A 26702-nucleotide genomic window follows, 5' to 3' on the forward strand; every position below is an offset into this window, starting at 1 on the left:
ATATTTATGCATTGTGTCTGATGCATGCCTATGGGAAAAATAACAGCGCTGTGGTAATAAAGAATTGGCTAACTAAATAAATATTTTTTTAGCCAAACAAATGAAGTTGTGTAATAACAGACAAAAAAATGTAGTGCATTAGTACATAGGACAAGAAATCAAAAAACCCTACAATTCTCTTGCCTTACATGAAAGACAGAAAAGAAGATTTTTTTTCTTTTTTTGTACGTTGCAGTAGGTAAGTGCATGAAGAAAGCCTGGAGAGTACAAAAGAAGTGGTGAATGGCAGATTGAAAGGAAAAATATATAGATTACATTATATGGTGTGGAAAATATGCAACAAAATATACATGAGATCATGCACAGCGTAAGTACGGGGAAGTTTGGCTGAAGGACAAGATGAGAGGAGATGATGAAAGGAGAAACCAGCCTGAAAAGTGAATGGAAGAAGAAAGGAAGACTTAAAAAAGGGAAGGAAAGGAGGGAGGTGACTGACTCTGTAAGAAGAACCTTGGGTATTTCTTTAGCATTTGCTATTTTCAAGAAGCTTTCCAAGCTGTTTACACTTTTTATACTCGATTAACATCTTAACAGCAACAATAATTGTTAATAGGATCCCTTTCACTCTCAGAATAGTTACAGCAGCAGTATCTTTAAAGTAGGTTCATCATGAACCATCATCAGGAGTTACATTTTGCCTCTGCTCTTAGTGGTACAAAACGGCAGCGGTATTAGGACTCATGAATTATGCAGCATATTTCAATTTTGGCTTTGCTAAAAACCATTGAAGCAGTGAGAGCTGGATAGAAGAGAACTTCTTTTCCTCCATTAATAAATCACTATCTGAACCCACACACACACACATACAAATACACAAAGAAGCGCTGCCTTTGAAATTGCACATGCATATGCAGAATCTTTACAGTTCATTAGCAAAGAATGGTCTCTGTATTTCAAAGCTCTGTGTGCAGAGTTACACCAAACTAGGAGCGTTCGTAAGCTGTAATACTAATTTATATGTAACTATCAGTAGACATCCATTTTGTAGAGCAGATTTCACCTTGCATTCCGCCATACTGCTTGTCTATCTGCGGACAAGAGAGAAGAAATTTTTTAAAAAGAGACATTATTTCTAATATGAACACACTGAAACCTCTGGTTTTGCCAGCCTCCATCTCCTACATTCATGTTATTGAATTCAGATTTGGCAGAGGTTTTAGTAAAATCAATCAATCGTGTTAGAGGTAGAACAAGTGTGTGAATGCATGTAGGACATTTCTTCACATTTTATTTATTTATTTTACAAATGTCAATGTATTTTGGGGGGATATTTATAATAAACCATCAGTAGTAAACTGATATGATCAGATGTGACCAGGATTTAACATTTTGTTCTACATTCAAATGTGGAGCAGAAATCTAACACCTTCAATACACAATGTCTACTGTGAAACATGGTGGTGGTGGCAGCATCATTCTCTGGGAGTGTTTATCTTCAGCTGGACAGGGACGGACAAGACAAGACTTTTAGCTTTGCAATTTCAGTGAAAAATTGTTCTACAAACTGTTAAATCAGCCATTATGTGGTTCTTAAGTCTTTTCTGTAGAAATTGTAAAAACAACTATTTATTAAACAAATTTATTTTATATTTTGTGCTTGTTATGTCACAAAATGTGAAAATATTTAAGTGTAAATTATTAAACAGGAAATTTTGGTTGTATATAGTTAGTTTCCATAGCTGTATTTATTTATTTTTTGTTATTTTGCTCAGATTGGTGTCATAGTTCTTTTCTTATATGCGTGTGTGTATGTATGTATGTATGTGTGTGTGTATATATATATATATATATATATATATATATATATATATATATATATATATATATATATATATATATAATTTTTTTTTTATTTATTTATTTTTTTTAAACATTGGTTGTTCAAATTTCTTCTGACTTTACTTTTAAAAAGTTTCCCATAGCGGTCCACAGGGTGGGCGTGTGAAGGAGTTCACCATTGGGTCTGCTGCAGTGAACAATCAGTCAAAATTAATGGCCTCATCGAGCATTCAGGATGGGCATCAATTAAAACCAGTGAAGCTCAATATTGTTTTATAGTATATTTATATTTTAAAGCTTGATTTAATTAGCCTTGGAGCAAAGAGCTTTAACTATGGCCCTCCCTTTTCCAACACCCATACATCACTTCTCTGCATAAAAAAATGAAAGTGACATAAAAGACAGAGTTGGGCTGTGTGGCTTTAAGAAACAAAGTGAATGCAGGACAAAATAGTTCAAGATCAATGCACTATCATAGGGTCAGATATTTAGGTAGAGTGATAAATGCCAGGCTTTGTTTTTTTTTTTGGTTTGTTTTTTTTGACTTTGTGTGTTTTAATGATCTACCAAAGGATAATTTAACTGTGAATTATTCTTTTTTTATTATTATTAATGCTGAATATATGGGGGATGTGAATGATGGTGATCAGTCAGGATATTCTTAAATTTGACCACAGTTAGCTGTTTTTTGAGAAATGATCACAGGGGCTCAATGGGTCAAATGACCAATTATGATTCTTTAGACAACGTAATTTTCAATTTTATGTTATCATACATTGTGCCATCAAAAAGAAAAAGTCCACCAGATCTTGTTTGGATTGTAGAAAGAATTTGATCTTGCAAAACATTTTAAATACTATTTATGTAGTGTTCCTGGGGAGAAACTGCAGCTAACTCCTCGCCTGGCAGTTGAACTGTTGCAGGATGATTCACAGTCAGTAATGCACCAGATGCTCAATTTTTTTATTTATTTTATTTTTTGTATGGACAAATTTACAGAACAATTGCAGGGAGGATTAAACAAATAAACTCCTTCCACCGCTGATTTTGGCCCTTCTTTAAATTTCCATCTGTCCTTGATGCTTTTCTTGTTGACCTCCATGCTGCCTTCCCTTTCACGTGTCTCGTCTGAAAGTCTTTTGCTCGCCGTGTGTGCAGATGCAATCACGCCCACCTCCTGCCAGTGTTGAGCAAACGCTACAGTCAAGCCAACACAATTTTGTGGAAAATGTTTGTTTTGTTTGGTTTTTTTCCGGAGGTGACAGTCCTGGCATTAGCTGGACCCGGTTGGATATCCTGAAGGCTTTTCCTGCTGCAGTTCAACCACTTAACTTGAAGCGTTATTTAGTTTGAAAATGTTCTTTGTTGTCATCGCCAGCAACAGAACGCTAGCTTTAAGCGTTTCCTTCCTATCAGTGAGTATTTTAATAATATTGAATTTAGCCTTTTTTTTCCTGCTTCAGCTGTGGTTATCATAAGAGAGTGCAGATAAGATTAATGGTTTTTTTTTTATTGGTCCAAAATACAACATTTTTTGTTGTTGTTTTTGACTCATTTGTTGGAAATGAAAGTGTTTGCGATGAATTGCAATACATCTAATATCTTTGCAGAGTAACATAAAAAAAATGGAATTGTTAGCCCAAAACTTGAAGTCCTAAAGTTTACAATACATATTAATATGCATCACTGCACATAGAAATTTGTCTTGACAGAGCATAATTTCCTAAAGGCTCATTGTTGTTATTAAACATCCCCCTGAAAGCGTTATTTAAAAGTGCTACTACTAAAATGCGAAGTTAATAATATTTAAACAGGTTTCTAGACCTGGTTACTACATAAAATGCATCATTTATTCTATTTACATATGTATTTGTGTTATGTGTTATTCTAACAACTAAGTATATTTGTATATATAGTCTATAATAAAAAGATTGCACAGTGACCACACAAGAAGATATTTCCAAATTATTATTACAGCCACATATAACAGAAAACAGCGCTGCCACTGTGTGTGTGGTTTTACCAGGAAAAAAACTTTTATAAAAGAGCCGTGCAGCAAGTTTCTATTATGAACACCCAGCGAGCCTCTCGCTGACCACAGTGCTGAAACTTGTTGCTGCTTTTCTTCTTATAATAATAATATTATAGACTTATCTTCAGGTCTGGCCATTCAGTGAATTGATAGGTCAGTCAGTAAGACAGCCTTATTGATTAAGTATCTTTCCCAGGCAAAGAATCATAATATTATATATAATATTCAGTTTAAAGTTTTGCAGGAGAAATACAAAGTCTAGGAACAAAGTGTGAGCAGTAGATTTGGTGAAAAGATGACATCCTCTAGATTAGCAGTTCTCAACGTGGGTGTTCAGAGGACAGCAGGGGGCGCTGGCGGAAATTTTTACAAAAGGGGAAAGAAACTAAAGTGGACATAGCAATAAACCAAGAGAGGATGATACTAATCAAAGGAAACTAAATGGAAATGAATGAAGAACAAAATGCAAAAATAAACTAAGAAACTAAACTAAATACAGAGGAATAAACTGGCATGGCAAGACCTTTTGAGCAATAATTAATACAGAGACTGTATGGCAAGAATAAACGGACACCATTTCCAGATAAAAGGTAAAATAATATTGTTGAAGTGCCATGGGTTTGTTGAGGCCACATCTAATACTGAGGATAAATATATCTTACAGACCATAACAGTAATGAACTAATCACTTATTTTTGTTTTTAATTATATTTGATCTCTTCAATATTATTTTTCATGTCATTGTTAATGTCATGAGGCTGTTGATTCTGATACTTTCAATTTGACTCATTAGGACTTAAGAACCAGATTTGTTCTTTGTAATTTCTGTCCAGTAAAACTATTAATCTATAATCAATAGACAGGTCTATATAAAGATATAATCAATGTTTCTGTCTCATATTTGTATGACATTAAAAGGACCAGGAACTTTTGTTTTTCCACTAAAAGCTCTGGTTTGCACAATAAATGCCATGTGGGTGAAGTTTTATGGATGATGCTCTGATGTCCCATTCTCCTGAAGGCAGCACAGAGCTGCACCACCAGAAACGGAAACACTGAAGAGGAGAAGAGCTATGATTAATGTAGTTACAGTTCTATCCATGTTTTAATGTTGCAGAGCTCAGTCGTGTTGCAAATAGTTCAAAGTTTAAACTGGCATGTTGTTCATCTTTTATCTGATCATTTTGTGGAATATTTAACAACTAGAAAATGGCAAAGAATAAGAATATTTTTTTCACTGGCTGCTGTTAGGCCTACCAATTTTAAGTTGAATGTTCATTGCATTTTTTGTAGACAAATGTGAAAATAGTTTCTATCCACATGGCTTTTTTGTTCTTTGTGAAATTATTTTTGATAACTACAGAAATGAGCATAAAAATCAAAACATCTACAATAGTGATAGTAATATTAATAATAAAATAATAGTCAGTGCAAAGTAGCCTACAAATTATTTGGTGGGGGGCAGTGAGGGACCTGGATAAAGGCTAGGAGGGGCGCTGGCCCAAAAAAGGTTGAGAAACACTGCTCTAGATATTCACATGGCCATTTAAAACTCTGAGTGAGTGAAAGTACCTTAAAAACTTAAAATCTACTAGAAGAAAATAATGTATCTGAGATTTATCTTTTGACCAGTGATAATTTGCTTATGCAACACTGTTTTTAACGTGGCAAAACAAAATTATAAAGCTTCCATGTTTATAAGAACTGAGTAATCAGGTGCTTTTCAATCAGAATAGACCAGTTGATTTTAATTATATCCTAATTAAAATGGGCTGTGCTTTAGTTTTCCATTCACTGCCCTGTTATCACATGTTGTCACTTGGAGAAAAGACTTTTAAAAAACAAAATTACACGATAATGAAAAAGCTAAATGGGTTGCTCATTCATTTTCGTTGTGTTTATTTGAAAGTGGCTTGTCCCTTTGTATAAGATAGCAACTAGAACAGACGAAAAGAAGTAAAAAGTAAAATAAATATATGGCCAAAGCATAACCATGGAGGAGGATAATGCTTTAAAGAGCAAGCACTTAGAGGGAAGAGTCCATTAAGGGCCTAAGAATGAGGAGAGAAAAAGAAATGGAAGAGAATGGGAAAAGGATTAACAAGTGAAAAACCAAAGAGAGGAGCACTATGTAGTTGACATGAATTGTGAAAAAGCGAGGAGAGATGCACGCCGTTGTGTGCATGAAGGCAAATGGAAGAAAACGTGCGGCTGCTGTTGAAGGAGCGGGAGAAGCACGCGGCTGCTGATGGACGAAGGAGGCAGAGGGAGACAGAGGGGAAAGCATGTATTAAGTCAATGGGATAATGATGTGTCAAAGCGTGACCAAGCTGTGAAAATGGGAAAATGTCTTTCATCATCACTAAAGTGTCCTCTCCCTGACCCCTTCAGGTGAAAATTAAAATGGTTGGGACTCGATGGAAAGACTGTTTCAATTTACCTCTAAGTGGAGCAACATTGATTTGGGGTTGAAAGCAGGGCCCCGAGGCTTACAGACACAACAGGCCTGTCTTCCTCTCTCCCTCCTTCAGCTCGTCCCACTGCCTCATCCTCTGCATCTGCAAAATAAATCTCTTTATTGGGTCACATGATTTGAAAAGTGTTCACCTGCCCCTGCGTCACCTGTATTACTGTACTATTTATAGTGAACCGTGTAAATATTTAACAAGTGCAGCAGATATCGGAGCTGAGTCAGTGAGACAGCTGTCAAATCAGTGTGACATTCTGTGTAACGTAACAAGACATAAAAGTGGAACAGATAATATCACAGATGATTGGCTAAATTGTAACCCCAAAGTAAGAACATGCCTGCAAAATTTGAGCAATTATTCTCCAACCTCCTGCCAAGTTTGAAGTTGAATAGATAAGTTCCTGTTGTAATAAAGACGAGAAAAATTGGGAGAACGTTCTTAAAAAACACACAAAGATGTGTTTCTAATTTTCAGAAGCATTTCTTACAGGAAAGTATTATTTCCATGGAAATTATACTGTTTTGTAACATTTTTTTTATTGTTTTAGCGCAAAAGGTAAATATTATACTGTAAAGCATCACATTCCAACCTCAATGTTTCCCAAACTTCACCCTAATCTTTGTGATCGCCAGATAACACTTATCACAGCAATAGTCCAAACAAAACAACAAAGTTTTAAAAACTTAAAAAGGAGGAAAATCAAGACTGGAAGTGAAAAACAAAAACTAAGTTTTAGAGCTGACTCAGATGTTTGGATGCTTCTGGACTTTGTGGAAGCAATATAATTAATCAATACAATAACTGCCTTAAAGGCTTTGTCCCAGGCCTTTATTTGAGCTTTAAACTCCATATAAAAAACTAATCTGTTTCTAAATAATAAAAAAAATAGAGAGAAACAGAGTAATAGAGTTTGAGAGAGAGAGAGATTCCCGTCTCTAAGTCAAACTTTGGGAATTCATGATGAGTAATGATTCTTGCGTTAATGCCACCATGGGTTATTCCCAACTTCTATATTAAAACCATTTATGTTTTTAAAAATATATACAGTTAACGTTTGACCAGTCTATAGGTCAATCTCATTAGTTATGTATGCATATATTCATGCATTCATACATAGAGAATTTTGTCCTCCGTTTTTGCCATCAGGGAGGTGTAATTTTGCATTAGAAAGTTGGTCGCCTGCCTTTACCAAGAAGTCACAGCGACACAGGACATATGAATGCTTTAACAGAAAAGTATGACACATATTGACTCATGGTAGGCTAGAGACAGTATTGATTTAACAGTCAAAGATCCAGAGACAGACACATTGTGAGGGACGAAAGGGCAAGCTTTAGCTCCCCGACTGAACTTTAGGAAGCAAACCTGCTTTTAGAAACTCCTCATTTGCTCACTTTGAATTACCGGGTAAATATCAATTTGTTTTGATGTGTATGTCCCTATCAGGGCCACCTGGAGGGTGCACACCTAGCTCCAGTGGTCAAATGTTGAGATACCTGGAAAGGTCACCTGTTTATCAGAGTCATATTTGATAATTGATATATTATTGAACTGCTCAGTTATTTCAGGGACTCAACTGTAATGATTAATTACACATGTACGTATGCTCTCAAGTCTTTTTCTTATTAATTATAATAATATTCCACTTACAGCTAATTAAAAAATGACAGGATTAGAAAATTACATAAGACCAATAAAATATATATTAATAGAGAAATGTGAGCTTAATGACAAGTATGTTTAATAGTTGCTTGGAGGTTGTGTGTTAAAGGTGCATTTAATATCATAAACACCTTTAATTGCAATGAGTATTGTAATTTATTAAATATGACGGTATAAATGAATTTTATGTACATACATATAAAAAGAAACATTACACAGAACTGTGACATCATTTTAAGGCTCAACTATGTTGGTGTGAAATCTGAATTCATGGATTGTTTTTGACAGATGAACACATTTCAGCGTCTCGCATGTCTTGATGACACATTTGACTCGGAAGTCTTCGGTTCATTATGGTCAAGCACAGCGAGGTTAATGGCGGCCACATCAGCAGGTGACTTTGTCATGCGGCGGACAATTGATGATGCAATTACTGTCTAGATAACACTGAAGTCGGTGTCCTCTCTGGCATCATGTCAAAGGAGTGATGCATCTCTCTCCATGCTGGACTGACTTCATTTCTCATTTCTACCCAGTGCTTTGTGGAGTTTTCACAAAATTTACACTCTTCTGCTACATCTGAGTAGTAGACAACTTTCAGAAATACTGAAATGATTTCAGATAATGATGTAATGAGAGATTGACTTGTGACCTCTAAAAAGGATCTGTTGGGGTCACGGCTAACAGTTGACCCCTCCTGTAGGACCAATGGCCTTTTAGCTGATTCTGAAAATGATGCTCTTCTATCCCTGCTTCAGTTCAGGTAAACAGTCTTATCTTGTTTTGCAGTTGTGCTATTCTTTTTCAATTTTCCCAATAATGGGTGGCACAGTTATGCAGGGGATGTTTAATGCTTGGGATATTGTTTTTAATCTTCACACCTTTGCTCATTAGTCCTCCTGATGTTGTTTATTCCCCAACAAACTTCATGCAACAGCTTTATTTTTACTATGACTAATTTGCACAATAGTTGACTGTTTACTTATTTGGTGACTCCTGGAGGCAAATGAATTGTCAGATTAAAAGGTATGTCATTTTCAGATTTTTTTTTCTAAATATCATAAAAAGCATGGGATATTTCCCCGCTACTATACATGCATGCACTATGGGAAAATGTGGAAACACGCAGGGTTTTTGAATAACTGTGCAAGGCACCACCTCCTTATTTTGCTATCCTTATTTCAGTCACGTAACAGCAGCTCACCCTCTTGCTCAAGTTCAACTTTTAGGTAAACTGGTCCAATGACAGGTCAGGAAAAGACTCTGTCTGGTCACTGGGTGTGTTGATAAGGGTTTGAATAGCCCACCCTTCACCTAATTAGAGCCTTGTGAGACCACCCGGGTGGCTGCCAGCAGTAACCTGCAATATTAGCACAACTCAGCCGTGTGAGGCGTGCGTGTGTGAGTGGAGCACTGACTTTATTTCGCACAGCAGGTGGGGACTTTTACTGTTATTACCTGTGGTCCCTTATGCAGACAGATGCCCACTCAGTTGGGGGCATTCAGCTGAGCAACACGCATTCCAGGGAGTACACTTGAATCCTCCTACATATGCATGAAAGTGTTTGTAAATCACTGTTTGTATCTCCTTCAAAACAAAAGGTGGGTTTAATCTGGTCGCATCACGTTGGTGACTGAGCATTTATCTTTGACCTTTATAGTACACTGAAAACCAGTTGAAATTTTAGGTTTGTTTTAAAGAGCTTTCCTGCTAAACGGCTTGATCAGCCGTTTCTTTAACCTAAAAAAATAATAGCCTTAAAACAAATAAAACTATCACGAGTTATGACACTTGGTAGCTCAAAGAGAAAAAATAATCAGCAGATTTTAACAAAAACAGGTACAAAAAGATCTATGTGTTCATTCTCTCTCTATAGATGAGGCCGTTATGCAAGAAATACTGTTTAGAAAGGGTTGGCAGGAAACGGTAATAATGGTGATGTCTGTAGCTGCAATAAACCCTTTAGCACTACAAGCCCATTTAGAGTTTTCTATCACTAGAATTACTGAACAAGACTAACCATTGCTTTCAACTCATTGCATCTTCTGCAAATGTATTCATTACATCAAAACAGTGGATATTAGTACTGACTAATAACAGACAAGGGGAATATTGAGTTAATTGTTGTTTCATTGGTCTTGGTAATTTGTCCAAGTATCAGTGTGTGTCTGGCAGTTTGTCTCTCTTGCTCTGCGATGAACTGGCATCCAGTCCTGTGTTGCCAGGTTCTCTCCGGATGGCCACTGGAGATAAATATCACTACCTCCCACTCCCTAACCGACTAGACTAAATCCTGCAGACTGACATTTTTGTTTTTAAATAAAAATAAAAAAAAAGGAAAGGGAAAACAGTCCGTCTTTCAATAACTCTTCACAGTTTTGGATATAAAACCAGAGTGCGGAACCAGACAAAGTGCAGCCTGAAGACCCCTAATGAAGAAAAATATCTTTGGACTTGGTTTTCCCTCGCCCGGACGCGGGTCACCGGGGCCCCAGTCTGGAGCCAGGCCTGGAGGTGGGGCACGATGGCGAGCGCCTGGTGGCCGGGCTTTTACCCACGGAGCCCGGCCAGGCTCAGCCCGAAGAGGGGACGTGGGTCCCCCTTCCAATGGGCTCACCACCTGTCGGAGGGGCCGAAGGGTTTGGGTGCATTGTGCTACGGGCGGCAGCCGAGGGAGGGGACCCCGGCGGTCTGATCCTCGGCTGCAGAAGCTGGCTCTTGCATATAACTTGATGAATTAAAATTACATTGTTATTCTTTTTACAATTCATGAAAAGTAAAATTCATAAAAAAGTATTTGTATCTTTGTTTACACATCTGATTATTCTAAGGTACAGTCTGTACTGCTGTGGACAATATTACAACTTCGTTACAATTTTAACACCAACATAAAATTTGTAAAAATACATTTTGCCCTGGAATTTATCTGGGATGATATGGCCTCTGGTTCAACCATAGGAAAAAAAAAAACGTGGGATGATGAGTTTTGTCTTCCTCTCTGTTCAAGTAGTTGCTATTATCTTGGTTCAGCTCTTTAATTATTTAACAGTTTATCTTTGTGTGAAATAAACTGTTTATTCTAAAGTTTTTTATTCTAAAATTGTATTAACTTTAAAAAAAAGAGTCAGGATGTTCAGTTGCATAATATTTACCTAAAATCGAAATAAAGATGCCAATCTAGATATTAATGTGTAATTAATTTGAAAAGTGAAATGAAAATGAATCAGTGAAAGGAAAAAAAAGAAGTATAAGTGTTGGACACAACAAGTTACATAAAAAATTGTTTGAATTATTATTACAGTGGTGGCAGTTAAATAGCCTTAGTCCTGCAGAATACATATGAAAACTAACTGGTTACTTTTTAGAGCCCCTTTGAAATTAGCCAATAATTAAACCTCTAAAAACCTAAATGGAAATTACATGTTTAGATTGTTTTTCCAAGAAAATCCTCTCCTCATTCTTCAAAATGGCTTCGATGTAGCTCAACATCTTTGCCTCATTTATTCTCAAACCATGATTATGCAAATTGCCTCCGCATTCATATCTTGTGTTGCTCACAGTGCTGTTCACATAAAAATCTGCTCGAACACAGCCAAGACTGTGCTACACTACACAAAGTCAAGTTGTAATTGGAGCAACTCGGCCATACATGCTTGAAGCAGAAGCCAGCTATGAAAAGAAGGGGAGAGCTGGTCAGGATTGGAAAACCATTTATCAGAGTGGCGACAGATCTTAAGTGTTGCACCAATTTTTCTCAAAACTTCACAACAACCAAAGAGATAGGCCTTTAGTTAATTAATATTACGGAAATGGTAACATGTTGCTAATTAAAAAAAATACTCATCAGCTCTAATGAGTCACTTCTTGAATAATATCATTTTTCCTCATCCATGTTGCTTCTTTTAATAAAACAGCAATGCAATGACAGGATTATATTATTGAAACCTTTTACTGGAAATACAAAATAACAGCAAGTGATGTTTATTTTTGCTGTTGAAAGTACTTCCTACAGGTCGACTTTATCAGATTCCTTCTGTTGCACAGACATTTGTTTGCATTTGTATCAACAACAAAAACACATTAGAGTTGCATTTTGTATCATACAGTTGTCACAGCCTATCTGTTCTCTGTGAAAATCTGTGTTTGTTAAGATTTGAACTGTGGTTGGAGTAAACGTTTGCCCTGCACTGTCTCTTATTTCTGTTAAGTGGTTGCAGAGGATTCTTGCTGACCGAGCTCTCCTTGCTTGTAGGATGTGTTTGAAGGGGACTTCCAGTGCACTGTACTGTATACATAGAGGCTGTTTTTCACACACTCTGATCCTCACGCTGATTTATGCATGTCGTAAGTCAGTACCAGCTCTTGGTTATTAAAGTTACTGGTCAACAAATGATATTTCTAACTAAATCAACTGAAACTGAATGCACCTTTGTAAAGCATTAGCAAAAACAAGTTTGGTTACTCATATAATACTTATAATGTTGGAGGTTTTTGCATGCAATTCATATTTAAGTGTTCTAGTGAACACGAGCAATCCTGCAGTTCTGACGATTTGGGGTATAATTTTCCGTAGTATAACTTTTAATTTTTGTATTGCATTTTGAACATTATGTTATGCTCTAATATACATGAAAGTCTCAAATGGGTGACATGCATTTGTATTCATTTCTCATGAGTCAATAATTAGTAGAATAACTTTCCACTGCTATTGCAGCTGCTATAGCCTTTAGGGACAGGTCTCAGCCAGCTTTTCACACATAGAGACCGAAAGTTTCGCATTTTTTCGCTTACAAAACTTCAAACTCGGTCAGAATGAATGAAAGGTGTCTGTGAGCATCTTTTTGTTGTTGTTTTGAGGATTTCTTCCCTATCATAATCATACTATTGTAGCTCTCGCTGTATGTTTCGGCTTATCCTGATGGAAGCTGAATCACCAGGACAGACTCGGATCTTGTTTTCCTAAAAGGCCTGCCATATATTTAGCTTCATCCATCTGCTACTGAAGAAAAATAATAGCCACAGCATGCAACAACCACCATTACAGTGGAGACAGGGCCATATTCCAAGTTGTTTGTCCTTGTCACATAGTGTTTAGCCAAATACCCAAAAAAGGTCAAGTGCATTATTTTTTAATAACCCTGATGTGAAGTTCTTGCTCTTCCTGGTGCTGTTTGTTTACTAATGTTCACATTACAATTACATGCTCAATTCCCATCGCATGAAATCTTAATTAAAATAAATAAATAAATAAATAAAATGTGCCCATAAAAATCCAACATCTGAGCTATTTTCCAGAAGCTCCGACATTCTTTACGCTACTGTTGTCAAAGTCAAGGAAGTTACAAAATACAATTATTTGAACATGGCGTAAACAGTCACGTCCTGTCTTTCATGTCAGGAAGCTGAACCCTCTTCCAAAGCTCACAACATGAACGTCTCTGGCTTTAAAAGTGAAAACAAGACCGAGACGTGACAATTTGTCATATCAAACAGTCTAATTTTTTTGCCTTTCCCCCTGCCTCAAATTTTTCTCTCATCACTCTCTCATTACTCGCATAATTCTGTTACCTAGCACCAAGATGAGACATCAATTCCTCTGCCGCTGAGAATTGCAAATTAGCTTTGAGTTAGCTCTCGAGGAGATGGGAGGAGACGGGAGTGGGAGGAGGAGGAGAGATAAGCTGATGAGTATGTTTGAAATTAGCCCTTACCCACAGAGGGAGAGAAACAATACTGGGAAATTTGAGAGAGTTTCAGTGACAAATTAGAGAGTTTTAATGTCATGAGCGACGACTTGCACCAGAGCGGCATGCTGTGCCGACTCCTTTCCAGTGTGATTGGGGTCTAGCAGAGCACTCCCCAGTCAGGAAAAAATTTACATACACTGGAGCTTCAAACTGGTTTTCCAAGGTCAATGGAAAGGAAACCCAACCCTGCCCTCCACCCCCACATGCTCATTTTTATTTCTTGTTGTATTCTTGTTGCATTCCCTTGGAATAGTTTTTGCGTTTCCTCACAATAAATTAGCGAATTCACCCTGGTCTATGTTGTATGCAGTCACAGTGATAAAGTGTGTTAATTTAAATAGTATATGGTACAACTTTAAAGATCCTCAGTAAATATATGTGCATTTTCCACATAAGTTTGTGGTGCTTTTATGTCCTAAAGAAAAATATATTTTAAAACTTCAGATATCTCAGAAAAGATGTGTGAGCATAAATCTAAAGCTTTACAAAACCCTTATATTTTAGCAGGAAGACATTGAGTATTCGAGGTGCCACAGGAACTCATAAGTAAATGTATTATTTTTCTATGAGAATGCAAAAAAAAAAAAAAAAATTTGCAATGGAATGCAAAATTACTGTGAAGGAATGCAATAGGAAGAAATAATCTGTGTCCCCTAGGAGGCTTCTGAGGGAAGGAATAATGAGTTAAACAAAGAGGAAATGAAAACCAACGTGTCTGTTATTGACACAGAAGTAATATTATTGATAAAATAAAAGTGTCTTGTTTAATGCACTAAAGTAAAGCAAGGCTGACCTGAATTAAATCTTAAATGTGTTAAGAACACCTTTAGAAACATCACACCCCTCGACATTTTGTCAAACACCACCTGCCTTTGATATGAGGAATTTCCCTCATTCTTAACCAACAAAGGCCAGACAGGGACAGATTAAATTTCCAAGCATAAATAAATATTGTGAAAAGGTCACCTTTCCATCTGTTATTTGTGCAACCTCTAAAAGTAATTACACACAGAATGGTGTCAGCAGAGCTGTTTGTGCACTTCTGTTGTCTAAACAGCATATCTCCCAGGGCTCATTTCATATACACCTTTCAACTGTGAAATGGTAAACAGACCCTGTAATATATGCAAAATTTGATTGGTAGTAACCATAAAAACAAACTTACTGACTGTCATTCATCATAAATTTGTAAAAAAAAAAAATTAAAAAAATACAAACATAAAAAATATGTGAAGTGCTTTCTTTAAAAATGCAAAAATTTTCTTCTAAGGAACAGGTTAGTTTGTATGTATATTTTAACATATTTTTGTAGTATATCCTGCTCTAAACACTATTAGGTAAACATGATAAGCTCTTAACATTTGAATTAGCATATGTAAAAACATGCATCACAATAATAAGGTAGAAATATTACTCAAATGCATAAGCAGTGATGCAAGCATTGTAAATAACATAATAGGCCATGTATTCCCTGCAGCGCAGCATTGCGTGCTTTCCTCCTTTTAGGGGAGGCTAGAAAAAGAGGTCAAACGTGACATCAGGAGAAAGCGAGTGACGGCACCGAAGCAACACACTGTACTTTGAGGAGAGAGAGAGGTGGGGAAAACGAGGGAGAGCGAACTTTCTCGTGGGACTGATTTTAAAGGCCAAGTGGTTTTCTTCGTTGTCTAACTTGAGATTCAAATTACACCGGCTTTTCTGACAGGCCAATGTTTTCCTCAAGAATTGCATTCCATACTTTTTTTTTTTTTCTGCCAAAAAAGGAACTGATATGTCAACAGCAGTTGCCAGAAAGAAAATGGGATTTTATTCAGCTATGAGTGCGTAGATGTTAGAACGTTTGAGACTTTGAATCATTATAATTAGGCACTCGAAAGGACCAGGAGTGGATTTTACAAATATGGACCAAAATTTACCACCCTACCAATTTCAAGAAAAATATATATTCTATAAAAATATATAATGGGCACAAATTTATGTGTTCCAATCCCCCACACTTTTTTTTTAAGCTTGGGTTTAAGAATGCCATAATTTATGTAAGTATGAGTGCTTGAATTTAATGCATCAGTGTTTTTGCCACAGGTGTATTCTTCACTGAATGTTACTTGTAAACTGAAAATGATTGGAGAAAGGAACATAACCATTAAAAAGTAGAAAATGTAATGTAGAGATAGTCCAGCTACCCCATCTATGCCAACAATGCAATAGTAAGGCCTGGCAGGTACTTTTAAGCCTTCTTTTGTGGCACCCAATTGTAAAGAAGGTGCAGTATTCTTGCTTTAACCATCTTCATGAAAATTCATCAGAGCTACACATTACATCCCTAACATAGATAAAAATATAGAGTGAGAGTGTGTGTACACTTTCTAGCAGCAATAAAAAGTTGAAATATCCACTCTGGGGTTGTGTGGTTGTGTCTTGACACCCCAGGATTGCATTTTTAAAACCTGGGCAATCTGTACCAGAGTCTAATGTGAAGCAGCTTGTCGTAAACTCTTTGTTGGCCTCACAGACCGGCAAGCACGATGCTAATAACGTCAGTGTTGTTAAAATTTACCGTGTTTCTACTCACCAGAGACGGATCCCTCATTGATCAGAGTAAATCAACTCTCACCAAACAGTAAAAACATCATCTCAAAGTGATGCAGCTAATGATCTGCCTCGGCTGACGAGACCCACCGTCTGAAAGGCTGCTACTGCTCCTCCTGCTGTACCGAGGCCACATTGTCTGCCTCCTTCCTCCCCCATGGCCTCCTCACACTTCATCTAATAATGGGAATTTACTGCAGGTCTTTTTTTTTTCTTGCTCACTTGGCGAGATAAACAGCCTGATGAATCAGGGGTAATGCACAGGCTTACGGGCACAGACAGCACGCAGCCCACAGTAAATATCTGCAGACAGGATCGGATTTCAGCATTAGCAGTGAGGAGATGCATTTATTTGCCTCTCACCAGACTCGTAACAGCACTGAGGCTCAATTACCACGTCTGAGAGGTGCAGATAATACATGCAAACGGCACCACTCCCAACCATTACCAGCACATATATACAGTTTGCTTTTCACCCTGTCTGTCTGAACTGCACTTCATTGAACAATGTTTGTAACATCCATAGTTGAGTGATTATTTTCTTAATGAGGTGTGGGTGTGCTGTATGTTTGCCTGTTTGTGTGGTTTTGAATGCTTTTGTTTTTCCCGCTGTTACTTCCAGCCACCATATATAATAAATTATGGCTGTATAGCGCTGCATTCTGAAACAATGCATTTTATTTTATACTTTTTATTTACTTTTTATTGGCCATTAGGAATGTATTGAGGATGAAGGTCAAGAAAATGTAATTTTCTAGATTACTTTAACTTCTCTAGTTAATTATCATAATTTACTACAACAAATGTAGAATTTATTGATTGCATTTACCAGGTTTATTTAATTACAGTAAATAAAATTACATGGAATGGCGACACAAGACAGATGGATAAAACTGACCGATGTGGTCAAAACAGGTTTAAGATGATTTATTTGTTGATGATTGAACTTAATTAAATTTGTCTCTGAAAGAAAATCTGGGAAAGCATAAAGTTCAATTTTTACGAAAATGGATTCAAATGAAAATAGGCTACCATTTAAAATTTCCATACTAAATTCATAGTCACGAAATGTACAGAAGAGAATTGGGGTCACTGAAAAAAATAATTCTGACTTTAATCTCAGAAATCTGAGATTAAAGTCAGAATTTTATTTTATTTTTAGTGGCCCTAATCCTTTTCCGTATGAAATGTCCTTCATACTCATCATTTATCATTTTTCAGTAAATAAAGTCTCCAAAAAGTTTCAAATTAGTTTTCCTTCACCCCTTTCTTCAGTTTCTGCTGTCAGATGAAATTAAAAAAATTCTAAAATTATAAACAAATAGTCACACTTGAGTGGCTAAATTAACTTAAATTAACTTAGCCAGGGTTGTTCATACGCTTCCTTTGTTCCTCCTTTATCCGACTTTGTACTGTAGAACTAAGACCGAGCCTTCACCTGAAGACAACATGCAAATTCTGCAGAAATGCCAAAACTAAACATGACCAAATTGTTTGAGACATTTTCACTTATCAATTGTGCAGGAGGCAGAGGGATATATTTTCAAAATTTTGTTAAAACAAAAAAGTCCAAAGACTCTTGTTTCTCAGATTAAAAGCATCTTTTTAAAAGCGGGTTAAATAAACTTTTCATTAAGCCACATTCCTGTATCTGTCTGATGTAGTATTGCAATTATAAAAGTCTAAGATGAAAATCACCATCGTAAAAACGTTAAATATTAGCCAGTGTGTAAATCTACATAATTTGTTTAACATTGTAAATTCAGTTAAATAAATCAAGTGTTGATTAGTTCTGCAAGATTAATTCCTACAAATTTCTATTTCATAAAAATGGCATATCAAGTTTTATGTATCTGAAACTGTAAAAAGAAAATGTTTTGCCAATATGGAAACCAAAAATAGACAACTTGGTGCTCAGTGGTTTCATGTTATGTATTTTTGTAATTAGTTTGCAAATCTTCAAATATAATTGGACTATAATGATGGTGAGTCTGACACTAGTTTTACTGCACTACGTCAAAACTTTATGTACAGAGTATACATACACTAATGTTTAATTTGGATAATTATACACAGAGACACATCAAACTAATCTGGACACATTTTGTTTGTAGAAAACACCTCCATTTATTAGGTCAAATGACAAGTAGTGAGTTTTTGGGTTTTTACTTGAACTGAAGGAAGAAGCATCCATTTCCCCTGCAAAGATGTGAACGTGCAAAGTGTGTAGCAACCTGAGCAGCCAATGCGCAAACATCTGCAGTAAGTAGGTGAGATTTGTTATAAAAGTGCCTCTGTTTTCATCACCTATTCAATCTCTAAAACTGCTCTGTTAGGAATCAGAATGCGTTTGTGCACAACTGTAGATCCATCTGATTCGGATTCGAATAGCAAGAAGTTTGATTTAAGTCTTAATAAAAGGTGTATTAAGCAACTTTTCTTCACTTTTACTGAGAGTTTATTTGGTTGTTTCATTCTGTGAAAAGGCCCTGCCAAGCCAATATCTTAGTCACAATGCAGCATTTGCCGCCTGGGTACATTGTCAGCTCCCTCCCCCTCCTTTGCCCACTGGATGTCAGCCCTGAATTGTGTTTTGATGTTTCCTCAGACCTACAATTGAGCTCTATTCTCAGCAGCCAAAACAGACATTTGTCAATTCATATGCATCAGGGCACTTTTTTACCCCCCACCCACTCATCTCCTGCTACTTTCTACCTCAGCTGTGTCTTCCTTCATTTTAACTCTGCCGCACTCAGTAACTGCAATCCAGTGTGATGATTTCAGTGACCATGAGCCCCCCTGCTGCGAGCGGTGTCACATGCGATTACCATTATTTATAAAACTCACTCAGGCTCGGTTGCGCAGGCGGCCTCTCCCGGCCCCTCGTCCCTACACACTACAGTCAATATTTGCACGCAATCCTGAACTGTTGAGAGGTTCCATGGTGGTGAGAGCCTCCATTACATGAAATATTCAGGGCGCATGGAGACTCCCATGAGGCGCAGCGCAGGGTTTTTACTCCGATTTGATTATACGACATGATTTTTTCATGAGCTATGACAGTCCTGTTGAATTAGAGTCAGCTCTGAATCTTTGTGATAGTCACGGAAGCCAGAGAAGAGGAGGAGCAGGCTGTCCTCTTCCCCGACTCTGTCATTAACTCTGAGTCTGACGAACAGGGAGAACGCACTTTACCAGATGCAGAGGATCCCTGTTTAAACACACTGGCTGCATTACAGATGGACCGGTTCTGAGCATTATTCCCGTGCCATATAGATAATGGGCCATAGTTTCTCTATCTAATAATTACTACAAAATCCCCAATGTTTTGTTGATTTTGAAAATGATCCCATTATCTCTGATCAGGAAGTGTTTCTTATAAATGTTTTCTGATTATCTATATGAAAAAGCTATATTTTATAAAGTTACTTTAAAAAAAACAACAAAGATTTTTTTCATGTACATTAACTTTCCTTTATAAATTAGGTATGCAAACTATGCATAAAAGTTTTTTATTGGAATATTGTTTATGAATGATTAATAAAATTATGCTTATAAATTAAACAAATTCACAAAACAAGAATACAGCACTTTAGAAATAAAATAAAGTGCTATGTTTTAAAATGCATTTATAAACATTATATGCATATTTTTACTATGTTATGATGTGTATATTTTATAAATACAATTAATTATATTAAGTGTTTTTAAATAAGTAAACACAAGTTAATTAGAAATGTAAAAGGAAAAAATCTTTCTCTAAAAAATACTTGAAGATACACAAACATATGGATGCAGATAAATGAAGCAATTAGCCTTTATTATTATAATAAATAAACTTGGTTCATGTTTTATTGCACATAAAAGACTTATGATCATAACTTATCTCTGAATCTAAATCATAACTTTTTACCATGCTCCTCTAATACAATCCTGTTTATATATTGCAGCTTATTACAAGCATTGCATCACAAATCTTCACTTTGCGATCATGTGTACATGTCCATTGACTCTGCTCCTTTTGGGAAAACACTACTGAAAGTTAAGAAAGGGCATGAACAACTAAGTGTTCAGCTTGAAACTGAGAATAACCCAGAAGACATGGAAGTGGGCGAGGAGCGGAGGAAAGAAGCAGTAAAAAGTAAAGAATTCAACAATAAGCCTAACAGTTCTGCTATTATGAGCATGGAATCATCATTAAAGGCATGTAATGGCTGAATCCGTCATGCCACCACACAGAAACAGTCGATGTTTAAACGACGCTTACAAACAGCGAGTCACTGCACTGTGGTGTTCACATATGGAGAAATGGCTCTCCATATTCACAGGGCTAAACAGAAAAGCCACACACAAACCAAAGCCATCCAACTGTAATGTAACTGTTTTGAGACAATAAATAAACACTTTGAAAACCCACATTTACCTTGTGAAAGATGTTTTAACGCAAGTTTTTTGGAAAATTTTGCAAATTAAATATTTGTGTTTACTCTAAAACTAAAAAGATTAGGTAGAAATAATAGCTTCTTTTTTATTATTATTAGTTATTTCTTTAAAAAAAAACAGTTTTGGTAAAATAATGAAATCTTAATAATTTGAGCACAAAAATAACAATTTTGTTCTTGTCCAATAAACATTCCCCGTATTACAAACATGGCGGGCTGCCAGGCTGTACTTGTCTTGTGCCATGCTGAGCGTCGTTTGTTTAAACTGTTTTTGTTATTCACCAGTAACCATGACAGCAAAGGTTTGCTCTAGAGGTAATTTACTGAAAGTAGACTGTGTTTGCCACCTTTCACTCATTTATATTCCACCATTTATATGGTCCTTCTGTGAAGGCTGTGTTTTACTGTGCAGTTGCATTAGCACGTTTTTAGAGATTTGACTTGAGCACGCAGTAATGTGAACATAGAATAATGACTTACTCAATACACAGGGTGGCAAACGCTTGGTTCTGGGTCTGCATCTGAAACTTTATGGAAAATAAATGAGATGACTTGGATAATTAACCGATTACACTTGTAAATACGGGTGGAATTAGGGACAAAAAGAGAACTTGACACAATAAAAGCTGCATTTTTATATCCTGAGAATATTTAGTAAAGCATACAAATTTTTACTTGTCCATTTTAGATTTTTTTGTTATTTACTTGACTTTTAAATGTGATCTTGCTTTGAGATCCACTGGCTGATTTCATAATTAGAATTTAACTGAAGTAGAAAATACAAGTATTTATTTTAATTGCTTTTTTTTTTTTTTTTGCTTTTTCCTATTTGTGAATTATGTCTTCCAGTGACATCATGCATTTAAAATTTGCAAACACCAGAACATGGTGGGCTGCTGATGAATTTCCAAAGCACCTAAATTCAAGATTAGCGAGTTTTCTGGGAGAAACCCAGAAAACTCTCTGTTCAATGTGTTTTGTTGAAGTATTTTACCTTTTTCTATATTTGAAGAAATCTTGATCACTTCTCACCACATTTCTTGGATTTTAGTTGTTTGTATTATATTTCAATAATTTCCACTGGTTATTTTACAAATCACATATTTTGAAGAATTTGTGAGACATTTAAGGGGGGATGTCAGAGCTCCTCTCCGATACGTTTTCACTTTGCTGTTCTGATGCTTGATGAAGAGGGATGTGATATTTTCACACACTGGCTGGTTCTTACCAGAACAGCCAAGGTCATCTCAACACCTGCCTTTGGTCCACTGCACTAGATGATTGTCAGCTGTATCCAGCGTTGTCGATTTGGCCTTTTGATTTTGTCTCTCTTACACACACGCACACACACATACCTGGTGAGAAAATATTGGCTTCTGGCCTTAACAGGCTAAATCTTTGCTTCCCAGACACAGACTTGGTTGTGTGTGACCCAGCTTGAAACAATGATTGGTTAGGGGCCACCAGTGTGCACAGTGGACGGCAGTGAAGGTACATCTCTGCCACGCTCTGCCACGTCTGTCTTTGAGGAAATTCCCCGTTCAGTACTGCTAACTTCATAACGACCCTCCCTGGCATCATATTTTCCATAATGGCCTTTATCTAATCCATTACTTCACTCCATTTCAAAATATTATCTTGAAAATTAGCCTTAGACATTCACAACCTATTTCCACACAGAGTGGATCACTTTTAAATGCCCCTGAATGTGTGTGAGCTGGAAAGCACAAATGTAATTACTGACTAAACTCTGGCTAATCGCACTCCTTCATGATGAGCAGTCAGAACTACAGGTTGAGTTGTTGTTTTTTTTAAATCTATGTAATTATTTAGCACTTCATGACTAAAGTGAGCTGCATGTTATGAAAATGTTTGCTTGACTGTCTTGTGAAAAGTGAAGGAAAACACTGTTGTTGTTCATGTCAAATCCAAGGGACAGAATGTTCCTCCTTCCTCATCATGCCTGTGTTTTGTGAAGTCCACCAGTCCCTGCTGTGCCACTACACCCACACTGGGAAAGTGCTCTCTGGCTTTCAAGCTTCCTCATTTTTCATCTGAGTGTAGGTATGGTCACTATGGCTAAACACCTAACTTAAGTAAGTAAATATTAAGGTCTTTGTCAGTGCACTTACCATACACATGGAGTTAGAAGAATATGCAGTTTCACTTAGCGGTCTCTGCAATAGATACCATCCAATCCAGCACCCTGAGCTCCATATGGGTGAATAAAAAAGAAAGCAAAATGTCTCTGCTTACAGGAATGTTCCAGATGTCAAATAACAAAGTTTTAGTTTTTGTTATAAAACACTGCAGCCAAACGTTTGTATTATTCCACATTCCCACCTTTGTTTTTCACATAATTAATTTAACAGTCACAACATTTGGTATTATGTAGTTACATTTATCAGCCCTACACCAAGTGCACACATAGTAACACTTATTAAAAATTGTGTTCATGTATTAATGGTAATTATGAGTCTAGCTGTATTTAGTTGACGTCTTTTTTGGACCTTTGTTAAATTTTGGGTACAATAAAAAATATATTTTTATTATGTCTTCTGTGTGTTCACTTCTCGGTCCCTCAGTCTATGTCTTGGCAAAAACAGATGGGAGCTCTGCTTGGAAATTCTGACACTATGTTATTCATAATACTTCCCTCTTGATAAATTTGGCAGAACATCAAATGCTGTAAATGGAATGGAATAAATTGCATTTATGATAACCAGACATTTTCTCAGATATCGGATTATAGCATGACTAATTAGAAATTGATTGTTGTTACATAAAAGTCTTTCATAAAATATCTATATATACAGCACTGCTGCTCCCTAATTTCTCTTTATCTGTTTAAGGTTCCATTTGAGAAAATTTGAAACAATTTTTGACATGTTTTTTGCACAGTTTCCAACAGAACAAGCTACAGACTATGGATAACGCAGTCTTGAGCTCTCATAAAGCTTTACAATTATCCGCCGGCCATTACAAATCCTTGATTCTTCCTGGGAACATCAAGCCTACCCATGCAGACCCCTATTAATCAATTTTGTCAGGAGAAAAAGGTCAAGTTTGCATATTCTCAATTGTTGATAGCCGATACTTACTGTTCCTCAAAGCGGACACCGCTTCAGGCAACCTGCTGCTCTGAAACAAATCAAATGAATTGCTTGAGATCACTGCTCTGTCTGATGACTGGAGAGACAACACAACTATGCCTGATTGTGTGACTGTGGGTCAGAGGGAGAGAGCTGGCAAATGGAAAATGAGCACTCTGTCACAGAGTTGCTACATGAAGTTATATTGATATATATAAAAAATTATGTTTACAAATTTCTCATAAATGAAGGCGAAGCACTGAGATTTTTTATTTATTTTGCTTGCAAGGGCTTTTTGTCACCAGTGTATTTATTCAGCAGTAACTTGATGGGAAGAAGGGCAGAGAGAGCAATGGAGAACAGAGTCCAGTAAATGGTTCAGGGCCGGGAATCGAACCTGGGACTGCAGTCTGTGCACATAGCGCATTTACTCGACCACTGAACCACATGGTGCCCCACCGCTATAATTTTGTAGGTGCGTATCTGCATGTCAATAAACTATAATGTAATCAAAAATGAATGTATTTCTGTAATTACACTTAAAAAAATGAAGCCATGTAATGTATAGATTTATTACATAAAAAGTGATATTCTCCAAGCACTTTTTTGTTCCTGTTAATTCTGATTAGAGTGTCTAATTAAAACTCTTTATTTATTTCCCTAGAAAAATAATTAATTTATGAAACCCACAAAAGATTTTTGGTTAATTTTTTTTTATTTTTTATGTTATGTTCTTCACAATGATCAGGAATAATACTTACCTGGCAGGTGTTCAGTTGTCAATGAGCGACCCCCTTTAAAAGACATGCAAGCTGTAAATCATTATCGCTGAAGAAGATCAGTATTAACAAAGTGCTGAATCCAATCATATCAATGAAAAGTTGAATGGAAGGAAAAACTGAGGAAGAAAAAAATGCAATAGCTAACACAGCCCTGAGAGATTTATGAAGCAAAACCTATTCAGTAGTTTGGGGTCTGATGACCAGACTGGAGTCAGAGCCACCATAAATAAATATCTCCAAGCCATGGACGGCGCCACCGCTGCCACTTCTGAATCAACATTTCTCCTGGGCATCCGACTGCTGCTCAGTTGTCCAAAGTCATCTTCTCAGACAAAACAAATTTTACATTTCATTTGGAAATTATTTTGTTGGGAGTCTGGTGGAAGAGTGAATAAACACGGAATCTAATTTATATGAGGTTCAGCGTTAATTTTCTACAGTCAGATATTATTTAGTCAAAGCTGATTTATTTGATATTAGACAGTCTGTGTAATGAATCAAAATATGAGCTTTGATTTTTTTATTTGAACTCCTGAAATACATCAACTTTTCAATGATGTTCTAATTTATGCTACAACAATGAAACAATTCCAGAATCAACGTAATATAAAGGCCGATGTTTCAATCATATTCACAGGGGATTTGTAGCAGAAGTAACTCCTGCCTACTTCCTATGCATAAACAGTTATCCAGAGTGTAGCCAAGCAGTTTGTTAAAACTGCTGTGTTATTGCTGGTCTAATTCAAGTGTTAACAGCTTCATCACTGTAGCTTTGGGGCGTGGAAAAATGAAGAATACGGAGTGCGGTTATCTATTATGGAGCTAATTATAGGAATACGCCTTGGGCTCAGCAACTGTCCCCGGCACCAGGCAATCTGTAATCCATCTCAAAACTTCAGAGTGCTTCACAAGGTTAGAAGAGGGATGAAACAGATATAGTAGGTGTATTTGATGTTGTATTGCCTGCTAAAACAATTTCAAAACAAAAAGTGGAAAGTTAGTTTTGAAATTAGTTTGATTGAAACCATTTTTCCTTGCAGGTTCATTCATATGTGGCTATGTGAATTACTGAGAGTCCGCTGATGAGAAGAGCCTGACTGGGAGAACATCAAGACATCTTAAATAAGTCAGAAGCTTTCCAACTGGTTTCCCTCTTTCCTCTATAAGGTTTTTACTTCTATGAAAGGTTGTAATTACTATGTCAACTGCAATGTTAGAAAAAATCTCAAGCTAATTATTTACTCTCTTGCTCAGACGGTAAGTAAGAAGATAACTGGTAGACAGCAACATAAAAACATTGTTGATACCTACGTGTTGGGGGAATCCCAGGTTACAGAGTAACTGTTCTTTTTATTGGAGGAGGCCTAAGGGGGATTGGCAGATGATGTAGAAGTAGAGTAGACGCCCCATGTACCATGGCTGTCAGCCCTCAACATAGTACTCCTGACTCCCAATCCTTCGCTGCAGGTCTTCCCCCCTTTTTCCTTCCCATTTCCTGTCTGATTCTGAAAATCAAAGCCAGCAGTGCCACAAAAAAACGTCTTAAAAACATGACAGCAGTCAGCATAACATAGCATGGCATATTTATGTTTTACTGTTTACAGTTAATCAGTGTCTGTGAGTTTTTATTAAGTAATCCATTGCTTACTGTTTTGTTGGGGTATATGGCATGACAAGCTAATTTTTGCTTAGTCTTTGAGCATCAAGCTGGAAAAGGATCCATATTCATCTTGGCATCTTGGCATATTTCACAGAAAGCAGAATGGTAAGAGAATTAAAAAAATCATCAGTCTGATGTTTAAAAATGGCCAAACTCTCTGTAATATCGATTAGAGACTATCTGTAGTACCACCCTAAAGTGTTAACGGTAATCTGTGCTGTGTACTCAGTTATTTAGACAATTGACTTGTTTTTATTTATTTTTTTCAGTTGTTTGTCTTTGTTTCATACTGGTTGTGACTGTATATATCTCCTTATACAGTAATTTGTCAAATTAATATATGTTTTATACGTTTGTGTACGATTTCTGTATGTTGCATTTTTTT

At 36.5% G+C, this 26702-nt stretch overlaps 1 long non-coding RNA gene across 1 annotated transcript in view; it reads left to right on the forward strand.

The window, feature by feature from the left end:
* Positions 1-26381, forward strand: part of LOC106923554 (uncharacterized) — a 68036-nt gene extending 41655 nt beyond the window's left edge. Inside the window, exon 3 of the long non-coding RNA XR_001419438.2 lies at positions 25698-26381. This is a non-coding gene — a long non-coding RNA (uncharacterized LOC106923554). The remainder of the gene's footprint in view (positions 1-25697) is intronic.
* Positions 26382-26702: the final 321 nt, after the last annotated feature.

This window comes from Poecilia mexicana, unplaced genomic scaffold, assembly GCF_051168715.1.
Source record: "Poecilia mexicana isolate PSO_F unplaced genomic scaffold, ASM5116871v1 scaffold_2, whole genome shotgun sequence".
In the NCBI taxonomy this organism is placed as follows: Eukaryota; Metazoa; Chordata; class Actinopteri; order Cyprinodontiformes; family Poeciliidae; genus Poecilia; species Poecilia mexicana.